This window comes from Triplophysa dalaica, chromosome 11 (assembly GCF_015846415.1).
Source record: "Triplophysa dalaica isolate WHDGS20190420 chromosome 11, ASM1584641v1, whole genome shotgun sequence".
In the NCBI taxonomy this organism is placed as follows: Eukaryota; Metazoa; Chordata; class Actinopteri; order Cypriniformes; family Nemacheilidae; genus Triplophysa; species Triplophysa dalaica.
The window spans coordinates 1178431-1184430 of NC_079552.1; positions in this window are offsets into that span (position 1 = coordinate 1178431).

Sequence of the window (6000 nt, forward strand, 5' to 3'; positions counted from 1 at the left end):
TCGACATTGACTGAAGGAGTGATATCCAAACACAAAGTGCTTTACATAAGCATGTCAACAATGCAAAAGCTTTTGGATATAATGGATAAACATCTGATTTGAACAGTGGCGAGGCTGCAAACCGTGCAGGCCATGCATAGACATGATAAGTGCTTAAGTGCAGTCTTCTAACGCCCCGGAAGATTAGGGCGGCACTGCAGACAAGTCAAGAGGATGGAATTTTCAATCGGCCACCCTTAATGCAATGACTTAAACACAGTCATCTGTCATGTGTTATATAATATTCTGTGGTAAAAGGGTGTGTGTGTCTGTGTGTGTGTATGTGTGTGTGTATGTGTGTGTGTATGTGTGTGTGTAAGCATATGAATCATCTGCCCTGTCTGTGTACACTTTGATGAGCTAATGCTCCCTGCAAAGACTGCTGGGTAGTGATTCCACTCTGAAATCTGCACAACGCATGTTGAGCCAAAAACACGCCAAGAGCGCTTATAGAACACAAGTGCTCAAGAGAAACCAACTGCATCATATGACAGATAAATAACACACTGGTTTTGTGTAAATGTGACCCAGTCTGTGACAACCAGGCTGAAGTCTCATCATTTAATTATGAGACAACAAGCATAAACGTTTAAATTTAACTATTAAGTTTACCATGATTTTACATGTGTGAAGAACACTTCATCACGTAATACTCATCCCATTTCATTCCTGTAAAGCTACTTTGCAACAACAATTTCTTAAAGAGACAAACAAATGACCTCAAACCTAAACACCTGCGACAGCAGTTTTCATTTTTTTTAATGTTCACATTAATTATTAGCCTATTGAAATATAACAAAATATTACAAATATGCAAAACAAATTGGCACACAATTAACATTCAAAATATCATATTTTAAAGGTAGCTTAGACACAGAATAATAATAAAAAACATAAAACAAAAAATTGGATTCCAGCTTTTTTTATTCTTTGAGTTATTGGGTGTTCATTAATAGTTTTTAAATACTGCAAACCTTTTAAAAGGTTAAAAAAACAATTTTTTTATATTTTTTTACTATTCAAAGTAAATTATGAATCAAAAATATTTGGAAAAAACTTCTTCATAGTTTCAATACTTAATATCAATTCAATTCAACCACCTTTTTCTCCTTTAACCACAATTGCAATTTTTCCCAGAAAGCACTAGAATATTTGCAAGTAAAGAAAATATTTCTTTCTGGAACAGAAGAGTTTGCAAAGGATTCAAAACTTCGAGAAGCGATTTGAAGCACGCGACACCTGTTGTCAGTGCGTCAGTTCCGCAGCGTCAGTGCGGTGACCGGAAGCTGTATTTCACACAGTAAGGTAGGGCTGCCGGAAGCTTGTTTTATACAGCGTCAATGTGTTCACGTTTGTTTATTTCTTTAATAATAATGTCTGTGAGTTAACCAGTCGTTAAATGAATGAGTTAGCATTTAGCTACACGCTAACGGGATTAAATCTGTGATGGTAAACTTTTACAATTACATTTTATATGTTTACATTAGTAAACATAGTTAAAACTAACACACTGCAAAATAATTTGTAATATGTTTGTCTTGTTTTCCAGTAGAAATGTCAAAAAATTCTTGAATCAAGATGCGTTTTCTTGATGAGCAAAATGTCCTATAAAATAATAAGTCTTGTTTTTAGACAAACAAATATGATCTAGATAAAAATCTAGAAAAAAAGAATCTAGAAACATAATTATAATTTTTTTGCTTGTTTTAAGGACATATTCTCTGAAATTATATTTTTATGTCTAAAAACAAGTTATATTTTCTTGATTCAAGAATTATTTGTCATTTGTACTGGAAAACAAGACAAAAATATTAAGTAAGAAAGTCATTTTTTGCAGTGCAAATAGTGCTAAATTCTCTAATAATGACCATTTAAATGGACCATTACATTAGTTTAGCATAATGATTTATCACAAATAAACAATATTATTTAACAGATTATAACAGAGAATGTGTTCATTGCTGGTTCATGTTAATGCTGTTGCATTAATATTATTAACAAATGTTGCATTAATTATATGATTAAGACTAATAAATCATATTTGCATTGATATTAATGCGGTTACTTGTCATGACTTTGTGTCACATTAGTCTTTGCAGGCTGTTGTTATGTGCAAACTATACGCTGCTTTAGTATTTCTTCTTAAGTTTCTTGCACATTTGGTTTTAAACCATTTGATGATCTATGAGTAAGATGATAAGATGATTATGCGTAAGACGGTAAAGGTGCCGCAGCCCACTGACACAGTTTGGGTGTGTCAGTTCTGCATGAATATGAGTTTTGTGTTTTCTTTCTGTTTTAAAATTATATATAAAAAAATAGTTTGGAAGGAAAGCGTGCAGCTGTTTACATCTGTGTGAAACACACCAGTGAAGGGCTCATTATGAGCGGGCGGAGGAAAAGGCCTCGGTTGAGTTGGAAACTTTCTTTCTGGAAGACGAATAGAGCCTCAATTATTTTTATCCCAGTCTACAGCTGGATTCCTTCTTTATACTGTGTTTGGAGGGTGTAGTTCGCTGCTTGGAGCTGCCAAGAGACAGGAACTGGAAAATACTTTTGCAAAAGAGAAAAACAAAAAAGAACGTGACTGCGGCCAAGAACCTTTGAATAAAAACATAATGGCAGGCGGTGTATTTTCCATGAACTCATGAGCTCATACCAGAACCGCTCCCCTCGTGTCCTTTTATATCACGCTAAGAGGAAAAGTGCAGAAATATTTGTCCTTTAAGTCAAAAGGAACATCTCATGTCACTGTACTGCTCACTTCGACGGTAAATACATTTTGACAGAACTTTAACATTTGGTTGAAGTATTCTTGTTTAAAGGATGGATTGAGTAAAGCCAGAAACTTCTTGTTCTGGGTTAATGATGGACTGCAGATGTCTGTGTTGGGAGGATACTGAGAGACACATTTATATTTGGGAAAAGCTTAGTTCTTAATATTTAAAAGCATTACTTTTGTGTGCATTTTTCTTTTTTTTTGTTGGAAGGAACACAGCAAATAATTATCCAAAACAATTTCATGAATGAAAGGAAAAGTCAACATAAAAAGACAGCCCATAATCCTGCTCACTGTTGTTTACAAAATGAATGTGTGGCTTTGCTGGTTTCAACAGGGGGCGCTGTTGATCCAGTCTGATAGAGACACTCACAGACTCTTCACTCCTCAGTTTACTGTTACTACTTTCACATGATTACTGGAGCTTCTGACAACTAAAACGACAAAATGGTATCATCCCTTATGAGTTGGTTATTGGTAAATATTTACATTTAAGGAGAAGAAAACCTTATAGAACAGGCACGTAAATATTGTGCTTTCCAGTAACTGTTAAATGTAACTGTTTACAGAAGTAACGTTAAGCCTCAACATTGCCTCTCTAACGTATGAGTGTGAATACTCGGGCTCAAAGTTGTATTTTTATCATGCATGCTGGCTGCAAATATGGCCTCTGTCATTTGGCATGTGTCCCAACTGCTATGCACGCATTTCATAACACTGGCCAAAAGATTGCAACAGATAATCAGAAGTGCGTTGCTGCGTGTCATCGCTGATAGTGTAGAGAGAAAGAGGCATACAGGCAGAATTAGATCACGTTGCAACCAAGGAGAATAGCTTTCGTGCCACAGCAGGCCTTGAGAAAATGTAAACCGAGTCGCCATCGTTCTAATAATAATGACGGTGAATGGTAGGGGCATCGGGGGGGATTTTAATTACCAAAGCAGTCTTAAGCCCCTGTGTCATGCGGCGCAAAAAATGCAGCGGGGGAGGGCAACAATCCTGAGGACTTCCTAAAAATAAAGAGACGTGTACGTGCTTAGTATGCTAACAGCTAACACATCCGAATCAAAACAGAGAACAAATCTCTTCATTGTTTTGTGCTTTTGCGACCAGAGGAAATCTGCATCATCGCATTATCTGCTCTGACTGAATCTCTGAATCCTGAGTAATGGATGTAAACATGGTCAAACGTGTCAAACGGTACTATAGTTTTCTTGTCGTTGGAGCCCAAAGCTTAGCTAAAATAATTTGTAAACATGCAACGGGATGCATGGGACTGTGTTAATGATGCATAACATTTTGATGCACAAAAAGTATTTAGTCTTTGTCTTGATGTGAGAAAGAAAGGAAGTAAAAAATTGCTCGGTAGTCCATTTTTGTGGGTTCAAAACTATGTTGACATTTCTAGGCCTGCACAATATTGAAAAAAATGCGACAAGCGATGCAACTTTTCAAATAATTTGATATATGCGATACGAAAAGCCTGCAAGATTGAAGTATTGTGAATGTAAATATCGCAATGGTTTGCAATAATTGTAACACTTTCTAATTTGAACACTTTCAAAAGTTCTGTATTGCCATGTAGGTCGATGTATAGCAGAGATACTGTTGAAAGAATGTGAAACATGTTTGTTGGCTGAATTAGAAACGACTATTTCAGTAGTAGGAACCCAGAAGGATTCTAAGGTCATCACTATTTGTCGCATTTATGTAACAGACGCAAGAGTTTAAAGAGCACTTCTCAATTCAGGTCAGACCAATGCCACGTGCTGCGAGCGTCAGGGCAAACGCAGAGTCGCATTTCAGAAACCTCAATGACATGCTGATTGGTGGAAAGAGTATCCGGGGTACACGTGCACGCGCATACATAATGTCTCCTGCCTCAATTCACACTGCAGGAATGCCATTCACCGCTTTAACCCACTTTAAATCATTCACCCCCTCCCCTCGTGAGTCACTGCAGTGTTGATGGTTATCCACCCGGACGGATCATTACACAGCTGCGTGTGAAAGTGCAGCACGGCAGATTAAATGACACAGAGTAATGAGACGCTGCCGTAAGAACAAACATTACACCCGGAGACCTCAGAGAGAAAGATGCGATAGAAAACTCCAACGCTTGTCAACGTTATCTAATAGATCTTGGCAGGAAGTCCCAGAGAAGCACTTTTTCTCTCTTCCCTTTCAGTTTGCTGCTGCGTTTCGGAGGAGAAGAGGTAAACAACAAGTTGAATAAACACGCACGGGTCACATTTTTCCTGTCTTCCTGTCCCACAGCCAGATCTGAAAGCTCTTGTTTTGCACGCTGAGGTTGCCGCGTTGACTCGTAACAAATCCTGGCCCTCAGGAAATGTGTCGTGAGGGATTAATGACAGGGGCGGGCAGGGCCTCAGCGTCTTCTCCATTGTCGAACTGTATTTTTATCCCGGCCTTGTGAGAGGGGAGCGAGGAGCCGGTGGGTGGGGTCTGAGGCCTGGGGACCTCCACGCAAGCTAAGCTCTTGTTTCCTCATGCCCTGATTTTCGTAGGCGAGCCGTGAGGGTAAAAATGTAAATAATGTAACAGGGGAAGTGAAAGCGGCTCTGCGGCGGCCATGCTAACACACAAGCCAGGAAAAGAGCGAAAATGCAGCAGAGAGAGGAAGCGACACCATTACGCTGACTTTCACAGAGGGATATTGCCGTTTGGCTACGAGTTTGAGAACGTTGTTTGATCTTTTATACCTCAGGAGATTTGATGGAGTCTCAGATCTCTTAAAATTGCTTGGAAATAAAAGAGAATCAAATAAGAGAGTACTTGTCGAAACGCTTGAAGACTATGAAGGTATAAAGTGAATGTAGATTGTTGAGGTCAAAAAATCTGGATTTGAGAAATGTTTGAGTTGATATTGAGGTCTTCAATAATATCGAGTTTGACAAATCTGAGCTCAATTTGACACATTGTTGACATCTCTCCTCAAACTCTATGACGGACACATCTCCGACTCCTTTTCTCAAGGTCCACAGTGTTAAATATTAGATTGTTGTAGCATTTCCATTTGCAGGTCAGAGCATGAAAGTGCATTAAGGTTTCGGATGTGTGTTCTGAGAGCATGATCTGAGTCATTATTCCATCTCAAAGCACCAGCAGGATAATGTTGGCGTCAACAATGAGGTCTCTCTTCCTGCTCGATCTGTCTCTCG